The sequence below is a fragment of the Lepisosteus platostomus genome, chromosome 2 (assembly GCF_059453375.1).
Source record: "Lepisosteus platostomus isolate fLepPlt1 chromosome 2, fLepPlt1.hap1, whole genome shotgun sequence".
Lineage (NCBI taxonomy): Eukaryota > Metazoa > Chordata > Actinopteri > Semionotiformes > Lepisosteidae > Lepisosteus > Lepisosteus platostomus.
Genome location: NC_142612.1, coordinates 42,695,231 through 42,718,318, shown reverse-complemented (window position 1 = coordinate 42,718,318; position 23,088 = coordinate 42,695,231).

The window sequence follows — 23,088 nt, the reverse complement described above, 5'->3', positions numbered from 1 at the left end:
TACTGCCCCATAACTTACATGGGGGTGACCAAACTTGCAGAAACATGTTTATTTCTGCTGAAAATCATGTTTTGACACTTTCTGCACACTGGGGTTAAGAGCTGAGTGTGTGGGCTCTTTTGAGCCTTGCAGTTACATAGGGATTCAGTTGTCTGAAAAAACGCGTTTATTTCGGGCTGAAAAACACGTTTTCAAAAGTGTTCTGTTACTGCCCCATAACTTACATGGGGGTGACCAAACTTGCAGAAACATGTTTATTTCTGCTGAAAAACACGTTTTGACACTTTCTGCACACTGGGGTTAAGAGCTGAGTGTGTGGGCTCTTCTGAGTCTTGCAGTTACATAGGGATTCAGTTGTCTGAAAAAACGCGTTTATTTCGGGCTGAAAAACACGTTTTCAAAAGTGTGCTGTTACTGCCCCATAACTTACATGGGGTTGACCAAACTTGCAGAAACATGTTTATTTCTGCTGAAAATCACGTTTTGACACTTTCTGCACACTGGGGTTAAGAGCTGAGTGTGTAGGCTCTTTTGAGCCTTGCAGTTACATAGGGATTCAGTTGTCTGAAAAAACGTGTTTATTTCGGGCTGAAAAACACGTTTTCAAAAGTGTTCTGTTACTGCCCCATAACTTACATGGGGGTGACCAAACTTGCAGAAACATGTTTATTTCTGCTGAAAAACACGTTTTGACACTTTCTGCACACTGGGGTTAAGAGCTGAGTGTGTGGGCTCTTCTGAGTCTTGCAGTTACATAGGGATTCAGTTGTCTGAAAAAACGCGTTTATTTCGGGCTGAAAAACACGTTTTCAAAAGTGTGCTGTTACTTCCCCATAACTTACATGGGGGTGACCAAACTTGCAGAAACATGTTTATTTCTGCTGAAAAACACGTTTTGACACTTTCTGCACACTGGGGTTAAGAGCTGAGTGTGTGGGCTCTTTTGAGCGTTGCAGTTACATAGGGATTCAGTTGTCTGAAAAAACGTGTTTATTTCGGGCTGAAAAACACGTTTTCAAAAGTGTGCTGTTACTGCCCCATAACTTACATGGGGGTGACCAAACTTGCAGAAACATGTTTATTTCTGCTGAAAAACACGTTTTGACACTTTCTGCACACTGGAGTTAAGAGCTGAGTGTGTGGGCTCTTCTGAGTCTTGCAGTTACATAGGGATTCAGTTGTCTGAAAAAACGCGTTTATTTCGGGCTGAAAAACACGTTTTCAAAAGTGTGCTGTTACTGCCCCATAACTTACATGGGGGTGACGAAACTTGCAGAAACATGTTTATTTCTGCTGAAAATCATGTTTTGACACTTTCTGCACACTGGGGTTAAGAGCTGAGTGTGTGGGCTCTTCTGAGTCTTGCAGTTACATAGGGATTCAGTTGTCTGAAAAAACGCGTTTATTTCGGGCTGAAAAACACGTTTTCAAAAGTGTGCTGTTACTGCCCCATAACTTACATGGGGGTGACCAAACTTGCAGAAACATGTTTATTTCTGCTGAAAATCATGTTTTGACACTTTCTGCACACTGGGGTTAAGAGCTGAGTGTGTGGGCTCTTCTGAGTCTTGCAGTTACATAGGGATTCAGTTGTCTGAAAAAACGCGTTTATTTCGGGCTGAAAAACACGTTTTCAAAAGTGTGCTGTTCTGCCCCATAACTTACATGGGGTTGACCAAACTTGCAGAAACATGTTTATTTCTGCTGAAAATCACGTTTTGACACTTTCTGCACACTGGGGTTAAGAGCTGAGTGTGTGGGCTCTTTTGAGCCTTGCAGTTACAAAGGGATTCAGTTGTCTGAAAAAACGCGTTTATTTCGGGCTGAAAAACACGTTTTCAAAAGTGTGCTGTTACTGCCCCATAACTTACATGGGGGTGACCAAACTTGCAGAAACATGTTTATTTCTGCTGAAAATCACGTTTTGACACTTTCTGCACACTGGGGTTAAGAGCTGAGTGTGTGGGCTCTTTTGAGCCTTGCAGTTACATAGGGATTCAGTTGTCTGAAAAAACGCGTTTATTTCGGGCTGAAAAACACGTTTTCAAAAGTGTTCTGTTACTGCCCCATAACTTACATGGGGGTGACCAAACTTGCAGAAACATGTTTATTTCTGCTGAAAAACACGTTTTGACACTTTCTGCACACTGGGGTTAAGAGCTGAGTGTGTGGGCTCTTCTGAGTCTTGCAGTTACATAGGGATTCAGTTGTCTGAAAAAACGCGTTTATTTCGGGCTGAAAAACACGTTTTCAAAAGTGTGCTGTTACTGCCCCATAACTTACATGGGGTTGACCAAACTTGCAGAAACATGTTTATTTCTGCTGAAAATCACGTTTTGACACTTTCTGCACACTGGGGTTAAGAGCTGAGTGTGTGGGCTCTTTTGAGCCTTGCAGTTACATAGGGATTCAGTTGTCTGAAAAAACGCGTTTATTTCGGGCTGAAAAACACGTTTTCAAAAGTGTTCTGTTACTGCCCCATAACTTACATGGGGGTGACCAAACTTGCAGAAACATGTTTATTTCTGCTGAAAAACACGTTTTGACACTTTCTGCACACTGGGGTTAAGAGCTGAGTGTGTGGGCTCTTCTGAGTCTTGCAGTTACATAGGGATTCAGTTGTCTGAAAAAACGCGTTTATTTCGGGCTGAAAAACACGTTTTCAAAAGTGTGCTGTTACTGCCCCATAACTTACATGGGGGTGACCAAACTTGCAGAAACATGTTTATTTCTGCTGAAAAACACGTTTTGACACTTTCTGCACACTGGGGTTAAGAGCTGAGTGTGTGGGCTCTTTTGAGCCTTGCAGTTACATAGGGATTCAGTTGTCTGAAAAAACGCGTTTATTTCGGGCTGAAAAACACGTTTTCAAAAGTGTGCTGTTACTGCACCATAACTTACATGGGGGTGACCAAACTTGCAGAAACATGTTTATTTCTGCTGAAAAACACGTTTTGACACTTTCTGCACACTGGGGTTAAGAGCTGAGTGTGTGGGCTCTTTTGAGCCTTGCAGTTACATAGGGATTCAGTTGTCTGAAAAAACGTGTTTATTTCGGGCTGAAAAACACGTTTTCAAAAGTGTGCTGTTACTGCACCATAACTTACATGGGGGTGACCAAACTTGCAGAAACATGTTTATTTCTGCTGAAAAACACGTTTTGACACTTTCTGCACACTGGGGTTAAGAGCTGAGTGTGTGGGCTCTTTTGAGCCTTGCAGTTACATAGGGATTCAGTTGTCTGAAAAAACGTGTTTATTTCGGGCTGAAAAACACGTTTTCAAAAGTGTGCTGTTACTGCCCCATAACTTACATGGGGGTGACCAAACTTGCAGAAACATGTTTATTTCTGCTGAAAAACACGTTTTGACACTTTCTGCACACTGGAGTTAAGAGCTGAGTGTGTGGGCTCTTCTGAGTCTTGCAGTTACATAGGGATTCAGTTGTCTGAAAAAACGCGTTTATTTCGGGCTGAAAAACACGTTTTCAAAAGTGTGCTGTTACTGCCCCATAACTTACATGGGGGTGACCAAACTTGCAGAAACATGTTTATTTCTGCTGAAAATCATGTTTTGACACTTTCTGCACACTGGGGTTAAGAGCTGAGTGTGTGGGCTCTTCTGAGTCTTGCAGTTACATAGGGATTCAGTTGTCTGAAAAAACGCGTTTATTTCGGGCTGAAAAACACGTTTTCAAAAGTGTGCTGTTACTGCCCCATAACTTACATGGGGGTGACCAAACTTGCAGAAACATGTTTATTTCTGCTGAAAATCACGTTTTGACACTTTCTGCACACTGGGGTTAAGAGCTGAGTGTGTGGGCTCTACAGAGTCTTGCAGTTACATAGGGATTCAGTTGTCTGAAAAAACGCATTTATTTCGGGCTGAAAAACACGTTTTCAAAAGTGTGCTGTTACTGCCCCATAACTTACATGGGGGTGACCAAACTTGCAGAAACATGTTTATTTCTGCTGAAAATCATGTTTTGACACTTTCTGCACACTGGGGTTAAGAGCTGAGTGTGTGGGCTCTTTTGAGCCTTGCAGTTACATAGGGATTCAGTTGTCTGAAAAAACGCGTTTATTTCGGGCTGAAAAACACGTTTTCAAAAGTGTGCTGTTACTGCCCCATAACTTACATGGGGGTGACCAAACTTGCAGAAACATGTTTATTTCTGCTGAAAAACACGTTTTGACACTTTCTACACACTGGGGTTAAGAGCTGAGTGTGTGGGCTCTTCTGAGTCTTGCAGTTACATAGGGTTTCAGTTGTCTGAAAAAACGCGTTTATTTCGGTCTGAAAAACACGTTTTCAAAAGTGTGCTGTTACTGCCCCATAACTTACATGGGGTTGACCAAACTTGCAGAAACATGTTTATTTCTGCTGAAAATCACGTTTTGACACTTTCTGCACACTGGGGTTAAGAGCTGAGTGTGTGGGCTCTACTGAGTCTTGCAGTTACATAGGGATTCAGTTGTCTGAAAAAACGCGTTTATTTCGGGCTGAAAAACACGTTTTCAAAAGTGTGCTGTTACTGCCCCATAACTTACATGGGGGTGACCAAACTTGCAGAAACATGTTTATTTCTGCTGAAAAACACGTTTTGACACTTTCTGCACACTGGAGTTAAGAGCTGAGTGTGTGGGCTCTTCTGAGTCTTGCAGTTACATAGGGATTCAGTTGTCTGAAAAAACGCGTTTATTTCGGGCTGAAAAACACGTTTTCAAAAGTGTGCTGTTACTGCCCCATAACTTACATGGGGGTGACCAAACTTGCAGAAACATGTTTATTTCTGCTGAAAAACACGTTTTGACACTTTCTGCACACTGGGGTTAAGAGCTGAGTGTGTGGGCTCTTCTGAGTCTTGCAGTTACATAGGGATTCAGTTGTCTGAAAAAACGCGTTTATTTCGGGCTGAAAAACACGTTTTCAAAAGTGTGCTGTTACTGCCCCATAACTTACATGGGGTTGACCAAACTTGCAGAAACATGTTTATTTCTGCTGAAAATCACGTTTTGACACTTTCTGCACACTGGGGTTAAGAGCTGAGTGTGTGGGCTCTACTGAGTCTTGCAGTTACATAGGGATTCAGTTGTCTGAAAAAACGCGTTTATTTCGGGCTGAAAAACACGTTTTCAAAAGTGTGCTGTTACTGCCCCATAACTTACATGGGGGTGACCAAACTTGCAGAAACATGTTTATTTCTGCTGAAAAACACGTTTTGACACTTTCTGCACACTGGAGTTAAGAGCTGAGTGTGTGGGCTCTTCTGAGTCTTGCAGTTACATAGGGATTCAGTTGTCTGAAAAAACGCGTTTATTTCGGGCTGAAAAACACGTTTTCAAAAGTGTGCTGTTACTGCCCCATAACTTACATGGGGGTGACCAAACTTGCAGAAACATGTTTATTTCTGCTGAAAAACACGTTTTGACACTTTCTGCACACTGGGGTTAAGAGCTGAGTGTGTGGGCTCTTCTGAGTCTTGCAGTTACATAGGGATTCAGTTGTCTGAAAAAACGCGTTTATTTCGGGCTGAAAAACACGTTTTCAAAAGTGTGCTGTTACTGCCCCATAACTTACATGGGGTTGACCAAACTTGCAGAAACATGTTTATTTCTGCTGAAAATCACGTTTTGACACTTTCTGCACACTGGGGTTAAGAGCTGAGTGTGTGGGCTCTACTGAGTCTTGCAGTTACATAGGGATTCAGTTGTCTGAAAAAACGCGTTTATTTCGGGCTGAAAAACACGTTTTCAAAAGTGTGCTGTTACTGCCCCATAACTTACATGGGGGTGACCAAACTTGCAGAAACATGTTTATTTCTGCTGAAAAACACGTTTTGACACTTTCTGCACACTGGAGTTAAGAGCTGAGTGTGTGGGCTCTTCTGAGTCTTGCAGTTACATAGGGATTCAGTTGTCTGAAAAAACGCGTTTATTTCGGGCTGAAAAACACGTTTTCAAAAGTGTGCTGTTACTGCCCCATAACTTACATGGGGGTGACCAAACTTGCAGAAACATGTTTATTTCTGCTGAAAAACACGTTTTGACACTTTCTGCACACTGGGGTTAAGAGCTGAGTGTGTGGGCTCTTCTGAGTCTTGCAGTTACATAGGGATTCAGTTGTCTGAAAAAACGCGTTTATTTCGGGCTGAAAAACACGTTTTCAAAAGTGTGCTGTTACTGCCCCATAACTTACATGGGGTTGACCAAACTTGCAGAAACATGTTTATTTCTGCTGAAAATCACGTTTTGACACTTTCTGCACACTGGGGTTAAGAGCTGAGTGTGTGGGCTCTACTGAGTCTTGCAGTTACATAGGGATTCAGTTTTCTGAAAAAACGCGTTTATTTCGGGCTGAAAAACACGTTTTCAAAAGTGTGCTGTTACTTCCCCATAACTTACATGGGGGTGACCAAACTTGCAGAAACATGTTTATTTCTGCTGAAAAACACGTTTTGACACTTTCTGCACACTGGGGTTAAGAGCTGAGTGTGTGGGCTCTTTTGAGCCTTGCAGTTACATAGGGATTCAGTTGTCTGAAAAAACGCGTTTATTTCGGGCTGAAAAACACGTTTTCAAAAGTGTGCTGTTACTGCCCCATAACTTACATGGGGGTGACCAAACTTGCAGAAACATGTTTATTTCTGCTGAAAAACACGTTTTGACACTTTCTGCACACTGGAGTTAAGAGCTGAGTGTGTGGGCTCTTCTGAGTCTTGCAGTTACATAGGGATTCAGTTGTCTGAAAAAACGCGTTTATTTCGGGCTGAAAAACACGTTTTCAAAAGTGTGCTGTTACTGCCCCATAACTTACATGGGGGTGACCAAACTTGCAGAAACATGTTTATTTCTGCTGAAAAACACGTTTTGACACTTTCTGCACACTGGGGTTAAGAGCTGAGTGTGTGGGCTCTTCTGAGTCTTGCAGTTACATAGGGATTCAGTTGTCTGAAAAAACGCGTTTATTTCGGGCTGAAAAACACGTTTTCAAAAGTGTGCTGTTACTGCCCCATAACTTACATGGGGGTGACCAAACTTGCAGAAACATGTTTATTTCTGCTGAAAAACACGTTTTGACACTTTCTGCACACTGGGGTTAAGAGCTGAGTGTGTGGGCTCTTTTGAGCCTTGCAGTTACATAGGGATTCAGTTGTCTGAAAAAACGCGTTTATTTCGGGCTGAAAAACACGTTTTCAAAAGTGTGCTGTTACTGCACCATAACTTACATGGGGGTGACCAAACTTGCAGAAACATGTTTATTTCTGCTGAAAAACACGTTTTGACACTTTCTGCACAATGGGGTTAAGAGCTGAGTGTGTGGGCTCTTTTGAGCCTTGCAGTTACATAGGGATTCAGTTGTCTGAAAAAACGTGTTTATTTCGGGCTGAAAAACACGTTTTCAAAAGTGTGCTGTTACTGCACCATAACTTACATGGGGGTGACCAAACTTGCAGAAACATGTTTATTTCTGCTGAAAAACACGTTTTGACACTTTCTGCACACTGGGGTTAAGAGCTGAGTGTGTGGGCTCTTTTGAGCCTTGCAGTTACATAGGGATTCAGTTGTCTGAAAAAACGTGTTTATTTCGGGCTGAAAAACACGTTTTCAAAAGTGTGCTGTTACTGCCCCATAACTTACATGGGGGTGACCAAACTTGCAGAAACATGTTTATTTCTGCTGAAAAACACGTTTTGACACTTTCTGCACACTGGGGTTAAGAGCTGAGTGTGTGGGCTCTTTTGAGCCTTGCAGTTACATAGGGATTCAGTTGTCTGAAAAAACGCGTTTATTTCGGGCTGAAAAACACGTTTTCAAAAGTGTGCTCTTACTGCCCCATAACTTACATGGGGGTGACCAAACTTGCAGAAACATGTTTATTTCTGCTGAAAATCATGTTTTGACACTTTCTGCACACTGGGGTTAAGAGCTGAGTGTGTGGGCTCTTCTGAGTCTTGCAGTTACATAGGGATTCAGTTGTCTGAAAAAACGCGTTTATTTCGGGCTGAAAAACACGTTTTCAAAAGTGTGCTGTTACTGCCCCATAACTTACATGGGGGTGACCAAACTTGCAGAAACATGTTTATTTCTGCTGAAAATCACGTTTTGACACTTTCTGCACACTGGGGTTAAGAGCTGAGTGTGTGGGCTCTACAGAGTCTTGCAGTTACATAGGGATTCAGTTGTCTGAAAAAACGCATTTATTTCGGGCTGAAAAACACGTTTTCAAAAGTGTGCTGTTACTGCCCCATAACTTACATGGGGGTGACCAAACTTGCAGAAACATGTTTATTTCTGCTGAAAATCATGTTTTGACACTTTCTGCACACTGGGGTTAAGAGCTGAGTGTGTGGGCTCTTTTGAGCCTTGCAGTTACATAGGGATTCAGTTGTCTGAAAAAACGCGTTTATTTCGGGCTGAAAAACACGTTTTCAAAAGTGTGCTGTTACTGCCCCATAACTTACATGGGGGTGACCAAACTTGCAGAAACATGTTTATTTCTGCTGAAAAACACGTTTTGACACTTTCTGCACACTGGGGTTAAGAGCTGAGTGTGTGGGCTCTTCTGAGTCTTGCAGTTACATAGGGATTCAGTTGTCTGAAAAAACGCGTTTATTTCGGGCTGAAAAACACGTTTTCAAAAGTGTGCTGTTACTGCCCCATAACTTACATGGGGGTGACCAAACTTGCAGAAACATGTTTATTTCTGCTGAAAAACACGTTTTGACACTTTCTGCACACTGGGGTTAAGAGCTGAGTGTGTGGGCTCTTTTGAGCCTTGCAGTTACATAGGGATTCAGTTGTCTGAAAAAACGCGTTTATTTCGGGCTGAAAAACACGTTTTCAAAAGTGTGCTGTTACTGCACCATAACTTACATGGGGGTGACCAAACTTGCAGAAACATGTTTATTTCTGCTGAAAAACACGTTTTGACACTTTCTGCACACTGGGGTTAAGAGCTGAGTGTGTGGGCTCTTTTGAGCCTTGCAGTTACATAGGGATTCAGTTGTCTGAAAAAACGTGTTTATTTCGGGCTGAAAAACACGTTTTCAAAAGTGTGCTGTTACTGCACCATAACTTACATGGGGGTGACCAAACTTGCAGAAACATGTTTATTTCTGCTGAAAAACACGTTTTGACACTTTCTGCACACTGGGGTTAAGAGCTGAGTGTGTGGGCTCTTTTGAGCCTTGCAGTTACATAGGGATTCAGTTGTCTGAAAAAACGTGTTTATTTCGGGCTGAAAAACACGTTTTCAAAAGTGTGCTGTTACTGCCCCATAACTTACATGGGGGTGACCAAACTTGCAGAAACATGTTTATTTCTGCTGAAAAACACGTTTTGACACTTTCTGCACACTGGAGTTAAGAGCTGAGTGTGTGGGCTCTTCTGAGTCTTGCAGTTACATAGGGATTCAGTTGTCTGAAAAAACGCGTTTATTTCGGGCTGAAAAACACGTTTTCAAAAGTGTGCTGTTACTGCCCCATAACTTACATGGGGGTGACCAAACTTGCAGAAACATGTTTATTTCTGCTGAAAATCATGTTTTGACACTTTCTGCACACTGGGGTTAAGAGCTGAGTGTGTGGGCTCTTCTGAGTCTTGCAGTTACATAGGGATTCAGTTGTCTGAAAAAACGCGTTTATTTCGGGCTGAAAAACACGTTTTCAAAAGTGTGCTGTTACTGCCCCATAACTTACATGGGGGTGACCAAACTTGCAGAAACATGTTTATTTCTGCTGAAAATCACGTTTTGACACTTTCTGCACACTGGGGTTAAGAGCTGAGTGTGTGGGCTCTACAGAGTCTTGCAGTTACATAGGGATTCAGTTGTCTGAAAAAACGCATTTATTTCGGGCTGAAAAACACGTTTTCAAAAGTGTGCTGTTACTGCCCCATAACTTACATGGGGGTGACCAAACTTGCAGAAACATGTTTATTTCTGCTGAAAATCATGTTTTGACACTTTCTGCACACTGGGGTTAAGAGCTGAGTGTGTGGGCTCTTTTGAGCCTTGCAGTTACATAGGGATTCAGTTGTCTGAAAAAACGCGTTTATTTCGGGCTGAAAAACACGTTTTCAAAAGTGTGCTGTTACTGCCCCATAACTTACATGGGGGTGACCAAACTTGCAGAAACATGTTTATTTCTGCTGAAAAACACGTTTTGACACTTTCTACACACTGGGGTTAAGAGCTGAGTGTGTGGGCTCTTCTGAGTCTTGCAGTTACATAGGGTTTCAGTTGTCTGAAAAAACGCGTTTATTTCGGTCTGAAAAACACGTTTTCAAAAGTGTGCTGTTACTGCCCCATAACTTACATGGGGTTGACCAAACTTGCAGAAACATGTTTATTTCTGCTGAAAATCACGTTTTGACACTTTCTGCACACTGGGGTTAAGAGCTGAGTGTGTGGGCTCTACTGAGTCTTGCAGTTACATAGGGATTCAGTTGTCTGAAAAAACGCGTTTATTTCGGGCTGAAAAACACGTTTTCAAAAGTGTGCTGTTACTGCCCCATAACTTACATGGGGGTGACCAAACTTGCAGAAACATGTTTATTTCTGCTGAAAAACACGTTTTGACACTTTCTGCACACTGGAGTTAAGAGCTGAGTGTGTGGGCTCTTCTGAGTCTTGCAGTTACATAGGGATTCAGTTGTCTGAAAAAACGCGTTTATTTCGGGCTGAAAAACACGTTTTCAAAAGTGTGCTGTTACTGCCCCATAACTTACATGGGGGTGACCAAACTTGCAGAAACATGTTTATTTCTGCTGAAAAACACGTTTTGACACTTTCTGCACACTGGGGTTAAGAGCTGAGTGTGTGGGCTCTTCTGAGTCTTGCAGTTACATAGGGATTCAGTTGTCTGAAAAAACGCGTTTATTTCGGGCTGAAAAACACGTTTTCAAAAGTGTGCTGTTACTGCCCCATAACTTACATGGGGTTGACCAAACTTGCAGAAACATGTTTATTTCTGCTGAAAATCACGTTTTGACACTTTCTGCACACTGGGGTTAAGAGCTGAGTGTGTGGGCTCTACTGAGTCTTGCAGTTACATAGGGATTCAGTTGTCTGAAAAAACGCGTTTATTTCGGGCTGAAAAACACGTTTTCAAAAGTGTGCTGTTACTGCCCCATAACTTACATGGGGGTGACCAAACTTGCAGAAACATGTTTATTTCTGCTGAAAAACACGTTTTGACACTTTCTGCACACTGGAGTTAAGAGCTGAGTGTGTGGGCTCTTCTGAGTCTTGCAGTTACATAGGGATTCAGTTGTCTGAAAAAACGCGTTTATTTCGGGCTGAAAAACACGTTTTCAAAAGTGTGCTGTTACTGCCCCATAACTTACATGGGGGTGACCAAACTTGCAGAAACATGTTTATTTCTGCTGAAAAACACGTTTTGACACTTTCTGCACACTGGGGTTAAGAGCTGAGTGTGTGGGCTCTTCTGAGTCTTGCAGTTACATAGGGATTCAGTTGTCTGAAAAAACGCGTTTATTTCGGGCTGAAAAACACGTTTTCAAAAGTGTGCTGTTACTGCCCCATAACTTACATGGGGTTGACCAAACTTGCAGAAACATGTTTATTTCTGCTGAAAATCACGTTTTGACACTTTCTGCACACTGGGGTTAAGAGCTGAGTGTGTGGGCTCTACTGAGTCTTGCAGTTACATAGGGATTCAGTTGTCTGAAAAAACGCGTTTATTTCGGGCTGAAAAACACGTTTTCAAAAGTGTGCTGTTACTGCCCCATAACTTACATGGGGGTGACCAAACTTGCAGAAACATGTTTATTTCTGCTGAAAAACACGTTTTGACACTTTCTGCACACTGGAGTTAAGAGCTGAGTGTGTGGGCTCTTCTGAGTCTTGCAGTTACATAGGGATTCAGTTTTCTGAAAAAACGCGTTTATTTCGGGCTGAAAAACACGTTTTCAAAAGTGTGCTGTTACTGCCCCATAACTTTCATGGGGGTGACCAAACTTGCAGAAACATGTTTATTTCTGCTGAAAAACACGTTTTGACACTTTCTGCACACTGGGGTTAAGAGCTGAGTGTGTGGGCTCTTCTGAGTCTTGCAGTTACATAGGGATTCAGTTGTCTGAAAAAACGCGTTTATTTCGGGCTGAAAAACACGTTTTCAAAAGTGTGCTGTTACTGCCCCATAACTTACATGGGGTTGACCAAACTTGCAGAAACATGTTTATTTCTGCTGAAAATCACGTTTTGACACTTTCTGCACACTGGGGTTAAGAGCTGAGTGTGTGGGCTCTACTGAGTCTTGCAGTTACATAGGGATTCAGTTTTCTGAAAAAACGCGTTTATTTCGGGCTGAAAAACACGTTTTCAAAAGTGTGCTGTTACTTCCCCATAACTTACATGGGGGTGACCAAACTTGCAGAAACATGTTTATTTCTGCTGAAAAACACGTTTTGACACTTTCTGCACACTGGGGTTAAGAGCTGAGTGTGTGGGCTCTTCTGAGTCTTGCAGTTACATAGGGATTCAGTTGTCTGAAAAAACGCGTTTATTTCGGGCTGAAAAACACGTTTTCAAAAGTGTGCTGTTACTGCCCCATAACTTACATGGGGTTGACCAAACTTGCAGAAACATGTTTATTTCTGCTGAAAATCACGTTTTGACACTTTCTGCACACTGGGGTTAAGAGCTGAGTGTGTGGGCTCTACTGAGTCTTGCAGTTACATAGGGATTCAGTTGTCTGAAAAAACGCGTTTATTTCGGGCTGAAAAACACGTTTTCAAAAGTGTGCTGTTACTTCCCCATAACTTACATGGGGGTGACCAAACTTGCAGAAACATGTTTATTTCTGCTGAAAAACACGTTTTGACACTTTCTGCACACTGGGGTTAAGAGCTGAGTGTGTGGGCTCCTCTGAGTCTTGCAGTTACATAGGGATTCAGTTGTCTGAAAAAACGCGTTTATTTCGGGCTGAAAAACACGTTTTCAAAAGTGTGCTGTTACTGCCCCATAACTTACATGGGGTTGACCAAACTTGCAGAAACATGTTTATTTCTGCTGAAAATCACGTTTTGACACTTTCTGCACACTGGGGTTAAGAGCTGAGTGTGTGGGCTCTACTGAGTCTTGCAGTTACATAGGGATTCAGTTGTCTGAAAAAACGCGTTTATTTCGGGCTGAAAAACACGTTTTCAAAAGTGTGCTGTTCTGCCCCATAACTTACATGGGGTTGACCAAAATTGCAGAAACATGTTTATTTCTGCTGAAAATCACGTTTTGACACTTTCTGCACACTGGGGTTAAGAGCTGAGTGTGTGGGCTCTTTTGAGCCTTGCAGTTACATAGGGATTCAGTTGTCTGAAAAAACGTGTTTATTTCGGGCTGAAAAACACGTTTTCAAAAGTGTGCTGTTACTGCACCATAACTTACATGGGGGTGACCAAACTTGCAGAAACATGTTTATTTCTGCTGAAAAACACGTTTTGACACTTTCTGCACACTGGGGTTAAGAGCTGAGTGTGTGGGCTCTTTTGAGCCTTGCAGTTACATAGGGATTCAGTTGTCTGAAAAAACGTGTTTATTTCGGGCTGAAAAACACGTTTTCAAAAGTGTGCTGTTACTGCCCCATAACTTACATGGGGGTGACCAAACTTGCAGAAACATGTTTATTTCTGCTGAAAAACACGTTTTGACACTTTCTGCACACTGGAGTTAAGAGCTGAGTGTGTGGGCTCTTCTGAGTCTTGCAGTTACATAGGGATTCAGTTGTCTGAAAAAACGCGTTTATTTCGGGCTGAAAAACACGTTTTCAAAAGTGTGCTGTTACTGCCCCATAACTTACATGGGGGTGACCAAACTTGCAGAAACATGTTTATTTCTGCTGAAAATCATGTTTTGACACTTTCTGCACACTGGGGTTAAGAGCTGAGTGTGTGGGCTCTTCTGAGTCTTGCAGTTACATAGGGATTCAGTTGTCTGAAAAAACGCGTTTATTTCGGGCTGAAAAACACGTTTTCAAAAGTGTGCTGTTACTGCCCCATAACTTACATGGGGGTGACCAAACTTGCAGAAACATGTTTATTTCTGCTGAAAATCACGTTTTGACACTTTCTGCACACTGGGGTTAAGAGCTGAGTGTGTGGGCTCTACAGAGTCTTGCAGTTACATAGGGATTCAGTTGTCTGAAAAAACGCATTTATTTCGGGCTGAAAAACACGTTTTCAAAAGTGTGCTGTTACTGCCCCATAACTTACATGGGGGTGACCAAACTTGCAGAAACATGTTTATTTCTGCTGAAAATCATGTTTTGACACTTTCTGCACACTGGGGTTAAGAGCTGAGTGTGTGGGCTCTTTTGAGCCTTGCAGTTACATAGGGATTCAGTTGTCTGAAAAAACGCGTTTATTTCGGGCTGAAAAACACGTTTTCAAAAGTGTGCTGTTACTGCCCCATAACTTACATGGGGGTGACCAAACTTGCAGAAACATGTTTATTTCTGCTGAAAAACACGTTTTGACACTTTCTACACACTGGGGTTAAGAGCTGAGTGTGTGGGCTCTTCTGAGTCTTGCAGTTACATAGGGTTTCAGTTGTCTGAAAAAACGCGTTTATTTCGGTCTGAAAAACACGTTTTCAAAAGTGTGCTGTTACTGCCCCATAACTTACATGGGGTTGACCAAACTTGCAGAAACATGTTTATTTCTGCTGAAAATCACGTTTTGACACTTTCTGCACACTGGGGTTAAGAGCTGAGTGTGTGGGCTCTACTGAGTCTTGCAGTTACATAGGGATTCAGTTGTCTGAAAAAACGCGTTTATTTCGGGCTGAAAAACACGTTTTCAAAAGTGTGCTGTTACTGCCCCATAACTTACATGGGGGTGACCAAACTTGCAGAAACATGTTTATTTCTGCTGAAAAACACGTTTTGACACTTTCTGCACACTGGAGTTAAGAGCTGAGTGTGTGGGCTCTTCTGAGTCTTGCAGTTACATAGGGATTCAGTTGTCTGAAAAAACGCGTTTATTTCGGGCTGAAAAACACGTTTTCAAAAGTGTGCTGTTACTGCCCCATAACTTACATGGGGGTGACCAAACTTGCAGAAACATGTTTATTTCTGCTGAAAAACACGTTTTGACACTTTCTGCACACTGGGGTTAAGAGCTGAGTGTGTGGGCTCTTCTGAGTCTTGCAGTTACATAGGGATTCAGTTGTCTGAAAAAACGCGTTTATTTCGGGCTGAAAAACACGTTTTCAAAAGTGTGCTGTTACTGCCCCATAACTTACATGGGGTTGACCAAACTTGCAGAAACATGTTTATTTCTGCTGAAAATCACGTTTTGACACTTTCTGCACACTGGGGTTAAGAGCTGAGTGTGTGGGCTCTACTGAGTCTTGCAGTTACATAGGGATTCAGTTGTCTGAAAAAACGCGTTTATTTCGGGCTGAAAAACACGTTTTCAAAAGTGTGCTGTTACTGCCCCATAACTTACATGGGGGTGACCAAACTTGCAGAAACATGTTTATTTCTGCTGAAAAACACGTTTTGACACTTTCTGCACACTGGAGTTAAGAGCTGAGTGTGTGGGCTCTTCTGAGTCTTGCAGTTACATAGGGATTCAGTTGTCTGAAAAAACGCGTTTATTTCGGGCTGAAAAACACGTTTTCAAAAGTGTGCTGTTACTGCCCCATAACTTACATGGGGGTGACCAAACTTGCAGAAACATGTTTATTTCTGCTGAAAAACACGTTTTGACACTTTCTGCACACTGGGGTTAAGAGCTGAGTGTGTGGGCTCTTCTGAGTCTTGCAGTTACATAGGGATTCAGTTGTCTGAAAAAACGCGTTTATTTCGGGCTGAAAAACACGTTTTCAAAAGTGTGCTGTTACTGCCCCATAACTTACATGGGGTTGACCAAACTTGCAGAAACATGTTTATTTCTGCTGAAAATCACGTTTTGACACTTTCTGCACACTGGGGTTAAGAGCTGAGTGTGTGGGCTCTACTGAGTCTTGCAGTTACATAGGGATTCAGTTGTCTGAAAAAACGCGTTTATTTCGGGCTGAAAAACACGTTTTCAAAAGTGTGCTGTTACTGCCCCATAACTTACATGGGGGTGACCAAACTTGCAGAAACATGTTTATTTCTGCTGAAAAACACGTTTTGACACTTTCTGCACACTGGAGTTAAGAGCTGAGTGTGTGGGCTCTTCTGAGTCTTGCAGTTACATAGGGATTCAGTTTTCTGAAAAAACGCGTTTATTTCGGGCTGAAAAACACGTTTTCAAAAGTGTGCTGTTACTGCCCCATAACTTTCATGGGGGTGACCAAACTTGCAGAAACATGTTTATTTCTGCTGAAAAACACGTTTTGACACTTTCTGCACACTGGGGTTAAGAGCTGAGTGTGTGGGCTCTTCTGAGTCTTGCAGTTACATAGGGATTCAGTTGTCTGAAAAAACGCGTTTATTTCGGGCTGAAAAACACGTTTTCAAAAGTGTGCTGTTACTGCCCCATAACTTACATGGGGTTGACCAAACTTGCAGAAACATGTTTATTTCTGCTGAAAATCACGTTTTGACACTTTCTGCACACTGGGGTTAAGAGCTGAGTGTGTGGGCTCTACTGAGTCTTGCAGTTACATAGGGATTCAGTTGTCTGAAAAAACGCGTTTATTTCGGGCTGAAAAACACGTTTTCAAAAGTGTGCTGTTCTGCCCCATAACTTACATGGGGTTGACCAAAATTGCAGAAACATGTTTATTTCTGCTGAAAATCACGTTTTGACACTTTCTGCACACTGGGGTTAAGAGCTGAGTGTGTGGGCTCTTTTGAGCCTTGCAGTTACAAAGGGATTCAGTTGTCTGAAAAAACGCGTTTATTTCGGGCTGAAAAACACGTTTTCAAAAGTGTGCTGTTACTGCCCCATAACTTACATGGGGGTGACCAAACTTGCAGAAACATGTTTATTTCTGCTGAAAAACACGTTTTGACACTTTCTGCACACTGGGGTTAAGAGCTGAGTGTGTGGGCTCTTCTGAGTCTTGCAGTTACATAGGGATTCAGTTGTCTGAAAAAACGCGTTTATTTCAGGCTGAAAAACACGTTTTCAAAAGTGTGCTGTTACTGCCCCATAACTTACATGGGGTTGACCAAACTTGCAGAAACATGTTTATTTCTGCTGAAAATCACGTTTTGACACTTTCTGCACACTGGGGTTAAGAGCTGAGTGTGTGGGCTCTTTTGAGCCTTGCAGTTACATAGGGATTCAGTTGTCTGAAAAAACGCGTTTATTTCGGGCTGAAAAACACGTTTTCAAAAGTGTTCTGTTACTGCCCCATAACTTACATGGGGGTGACCAAACTTGCAGAAACATGTTTATTTCTGCTGAAAAACACGTTTTGACACTTTCTGCACACTGGGGTTAAGAGCTGAGTGTGTGGGCTCTTCTGAGTCTTGCAGTTACATAGGGATTCAGTTGTCTGAAAAAACGCGTTTATTTCGGGCTGAAAAACACGTTTTCAAAAGTGTGCTGTTACTGCCCCATAACTTACATGGGGTTGACCAAACTTGCAGAAACATGTTTATTTCTGCTGAAAATCACGTTTTGACACTTTCTGCACACTGGGGTTAAGAGCTGAGTGTGTAGGCTCTTTTGAGCCTTGCAGTTACATAGGGATTCAGTTGTCTGAAAAAACGCGTTTATTTCGGGCTGAAAAACACGTTTTCAAAAGTGTTCTGTTACTGCCCCATAACTTACATGGGGGTGACCAAACTTGCAGAAACATGTTTATTTCTGCTGAAAAACACGTTTTGACACTTTCTGCACACTGGGGTTAAGAGCTGAGTGTGTGGGCTTTTCTGAGTCTTGCAGTTACATAGGGATTCAGTTGTCTGAAAAAACGCGTTTATTTCGGGCTGAAAAACACGTTTTCAAAAGTGTGCTGTTACTGCCCCATAACTTACATGGGGTTGACCAAACTTGCAGAAACATGTTTATTTCTGCTGAAAATCACGTTTTGACACTTTCTGCACAGTGGGGTTAAGAGCTGAGTGTGTGGGCTCTACTGAGTCTTGCAGTTACATAGGGATTCAGTTGTCTGAAAAAACGCGTTTATTTCGGGCTGAAAAACACGTTTTCAAAAGTGTGCTGTTACTTCCCCATAACTTACATGGGGGTGACCAAACTTGCAGAAACATGTTTATTTCTGCTGAAAAACACGTTTTGACACTTTCTGCACACTGGGGTTAAGAGCTGAGTGTGTGGGCTCTTTTGAGCCTTGCAGTTACATAGGGATTCAGTTGTCTGAAAAATCGCGTTTATTTCGGGCTGAAAAACACGTTTTCAAAAGTGTGCTGTTACTGCACCATAACTTACATGGGGGTGACCAAACTTGCAGAAACATGTTTATTTCTGCTGAAAAACACGTTTTGACACTTTCTGCACACTGGGGTTAAGAGCTGAGTGTGTGGGCTCTTTTGAGCCTTGCAGTTACATAGGGATTCAGTTGTCTGAAAAAACGTGTTTATTTCGGGCTGAAAAACACGTTTTCAAAAGTGTGCTGTTACTGCCCCATAACTTACATGGGGTTGACCAAACTTGCAGAAACATGTTTATTTCTGCTGAAAATCACGTTTTGACACTTTCTGCACACTGGGGTTAAGAGCTGAGTGTGTGGGCTCTACTGAGTCTTGCAGTTACATAGGGATTCAGTTGTCTGAAAAAACGCGTTTATTTCGGGCTGAAAAACACGTTTTCAAAAGTGTGCTGTTACTGCCCCATAACTTACATGGGGGTGACCAAACTTGCAGAAACATGTTTATTTCTGCTGAAAAACACGTTTTGACACTTTCTGCACACTGGAGTTAAGAGCTGAGTGTGTGGGCTCTTCTGAGTCTTGCAGTTACATAGGGATTCAGTTGTCTGAAAAAACGCGTTTATTTCGGGCTGAAAAACACGTTTTCAAAAGTGTGCTGTTACTGCCCCATAACTTACATGGGGGTGACCAAACTTGCAGAAACATGTTTATTTCTGCTGAAAAACACGTTTTGACACTTTCTGCACACTGGGGTTAAGAGCTGAGTGTGTGGGCTCTTCTGAGTCTTGCAGTTACATAGGGATTCAGTTGTCTGAAAAAACGCGTTTATTTCGGGCTGAAAAACACGTTTTCAAAAGTGTGCTGTTACTGCCCCATAACTTACATGGGGTTGACCAAACTTGCAGAAACATGTTTATTTCTGCTGAAAATCACGTTTTGACACTTTCTGCACACTGGGGTTAAGAGCTGAGTGTGTGGGCTCTACTGAGTCTTGCAGTTACATAGGGATTCAGTTTTCTGAAAAAACGCGTTTATTTCGGGCTGAAAAACACGTTTTCAAAAGTGTGCTGTTACTTCCCCATAACTTACATGGGGGTGACCAAACTTGCAGAAACATGTTTATTTCTGCTGAAAAACACGTTTTGACACTTTCTGCACACTGGGGTTAAGAGCTGAGTGTGTGGGCTCTTCTGAGTCTTGCAGTTACATAGGGATTCAGTTGTCTGAAAAAACGCGTTTATTTCGGGCTGAAAAACACGTTTTCAAAAGTGTGCTGTTACTGCCCCATAACTTACATGGGGGTGACCAAACTTGCAGAAACATGTTTATTTCTGCTGAAAAACACGTTTTGACACTTTCTGCACACTGGAGTTAAGAGCTGAGTGTGTGGGCTCTTCTGAGTCTTGCAGTTACATAGGGATTCAGTTGTCTGAAAAAACGCGTTTATTTCGGGCTGAAAAACACGTTTTCAAAAGTGTGCTGTTACTGCCCCATAACTTACATGGGGGTGACCAAACTTGCAGAAACATGTTTATTTCTGCTGAAAAACACGTTTTGACACTTTCTGCACACTGGGGTTAAGAGCTGAGTGTGTGGGCTCTTCTGAGTCTTGCAGTTACATAGGGATTCAGTTGTCTGAAAAAACGCGTTTATTTCGGGCTGAAAAACACGTTTTCAAAAGTGTGCTGTTACTGCCCCATAACTTACATGGGGTTGACCAAACTTGCAGAAACATGTTTATTTCTGCTGAAAATCACGTTTTGACACTTTCTGCACACTGGGGTTAAGAGCTGAGTGTGTGGGCTCTACTGAGTCTTGCAGTTACATAGGGATTCAGTTTTCTGAAAAAACGCGTTTATTTCGGGCTGAAAAACACGTTTTCAAAAGTGTGCTGTTACTTCCCCATAACTTACATGGGGGTGACCAAACTTGCAGAAACATGTTTATTTCTGCTGAAAAACACGTTTTGACACTTTCTGCACACTGGGGTTAAGAGCTGAGTGTGTGGGCTCCTCTGAGTCTTGCAGTTACATAGGGATTCAGATGTCTGAAAAAACGCGTTTATTTTGGGCTGAAAAACACGTTTTCAAAAGTGTGCTGTTACTGCCCCATAACTTACATGGGGTTGACCAAACTTGCAGAAACATGTTTATTTCTGCTGAAAATCACGTTTTGACACTTTCTGCACACTGGGGTTAAGAGCTGAGTGTGTGGGCTCTACTGAGTCTTGCAGTTACATAGGGATTCAGTTGTCTGAAAAAACGCGTTTATTTCGGGCTGAAAAACACGTTTTCAAAAGTGTGCTGTTCTGCCCCATAACTTACATGGGGTTGACCAAACTTGCAGAAACATGTTTATTTCTGCTGAAAATCACGTTTTGACACTTTCTGCACACTGGGGTTAAGAGCTGAGTGTGTGGGCTCTTTTGAGCCTTGCAGTTACAAAGGGATTCAGTTGTCTGAAAAAACGCGTTTATTTCGGGCTGAAAAACACGTTTTCAAAAGTGTGCTGTTACTGCCCCATAACTTACATGGGGGTGACCAAACTTGCAGAAACATGTTTATTTCTGCTGAAAAACACGTTTTGACACTTTCTGCACACTGGGGTTAAGAGCTGAGTGTGTGGGCTCTTCTGAGTCTTGCAGTTACATAGGGATTCAGTTGTCTGAAAAAACGCGTTTATTTCAGGCTGAAAAACACGTTTTCAAAAGTGTGCTGTTACTGCCCCATAACTTACATGGGGTTGACCAAACTTGCAGAAACATGTTTATTTCTGCTGAAAATCACGTTTTGACACTTTCTGCACACTGGGGTTAAGAGCTGAGTGTGTGGGCTCTACTGAGTCTTGCAGTTACATAGGGATTCAGTTGTCTGAAAAAACGCGTTTATTTCGGGCTGAAAAACACGTTTTCAAAAGTGTGCTGTTCTGCCCCATAACTTACATGGGGTTGACCAAACTTGCAGAAACATGTTTATTTCTGCTGAAAATCACGTTTTGACACTTTCTGCACACTGGGGTTAAGAGCTGAGTGTGTGGGCTCTTTTGAGCCTTGCAGTTACAAAGGGATTCAGTTGTCTGAAAAAACGCGTTTATTTCGGGCTGAAAAACACGTTTTCAAAAGTGTGCTGTTACTGCCCCATAACTTACATGGGGTTGACCAAACTTGCAGAAACATGTTTATTTCTGCTGAAAATCACGTTTTGACACTTTCTGCACACTGGGGTTAAGAGCTGAGTGTGTGGGCTCTTTTGAGCCTTGCAGTTACATAGGGATTCAGTTGTCTGAAAAAACGCGTTTATTTCGGGCTGAAAAACACGTTTTCAAAAGTGTGCTGTTACTGCACCATAACTTACATGGGGGTGACCAAACTTGCAGAAACATGTTTATTTCTGCTGAAAAACACGTTTTGACACTTTCTGCACACTGGGGTTAAGAGCTGAGTGTGTGGGCTCTTTTGAGCCTTGCAGTTACATAGGGATTCAGTTGTCTGAAAAAACGTGTTTATTTCGGGCTGAAAAACACGTTTTCAAAAGTGTGCTGTTACTGCCCCATAACTTACATGGGGGTGACCAAACTTGCAGAAACATGTTTATTTCTGCTGAAAAACACGTTTTGACACTTTCTGCACACTGGAGTTAAGAGCTGAGTGTGTGGGCTCTTCTGAGTCTTGCAGTTACATAGGGATTCAGTTGTCTGAAAAAACGCGTTTATTTCGGGCTGAAAAACACGTTTTCAAAAGTGTGCTGTTACTGCCCCATAACTTACATGGGGGTGACCAAACTTTCAGAAACATGTTTATTTCTGCTGAAAATCATGTTTTGACACTTTCTGCACACTGGGGTTAAGAGCTGAGTGTGTGGGCTCTTCATAGTCTTGCAGTTACATAGGGATTCAGTTGTCTGAAAAAACGCGTTTATTTCGGGCTGAAAAACACGTTTTCAAAAGTGTGCTGTTACTGCCCCATAACTTACATGGGGGTGACCAAACTTGCAGAAACATGTTTATTTCTGCTGAAAATCATGTTTTGACACTTTCTGCACACTGGGGTTAAGAGCTGAGTGTGTGGGCTCTTCTGAGTCTTGCAGTTACATAGGGATTCAGTTGTCTGAAAAAACGCGTTTATTTCGGGCTGAAAAACACGTTTTCAAAAGTGTGCTGTTACTGCCCCATAACTTACATGGGGTTGACCAAACTTGCAGAAACATGTTTATTTCTGCTGAAAATCACGTTTTGACACTTTCTGCACACTGGGGTTAAGAGCTGAGTGTGTGGGCTCTACTGAGTCTTGCAGTTACATAGGGATTCAGTTGTCTGAAAAAACGCGTTTATTTCGGGCTGAAAAACACGTTTTCAAAAGTGTGCTGTTACTGCCCCATAACTTACATGGGGGTGACCAAACTTGCAGAAACATGTTTATTTCTGCTGAAAAACACGTTTTGACACTTTCTGCACACTGGAGTTAAGAGCTGAGTGTGTGGGCTCTTCTGAGTCTTGCAGTTACATAGGGATTCAGTTGTCTGAAAAAACGCGTTTATTTCGGGCTGAAAAACACGTTTTCAAAAGTGTGCTGTTACTGCCCCATAACTTACATGGGGGTGACCAAACTTGCAGAAACATGTTTATTTCTGCTGAAAAACACGTTTTGACACTTTCTGCACACTGGGGTTAAGAGCTGAGTGTGTGGGCTCTTCTGAGTCTTGCAGTTACATAGGGATTCAGTTGTCTGAAAAAACGCGTTTATTTCGGGCTGAAAAACACGTTTTCAAAAGTGTGCTGTTACTGCCCCATAACTTACATG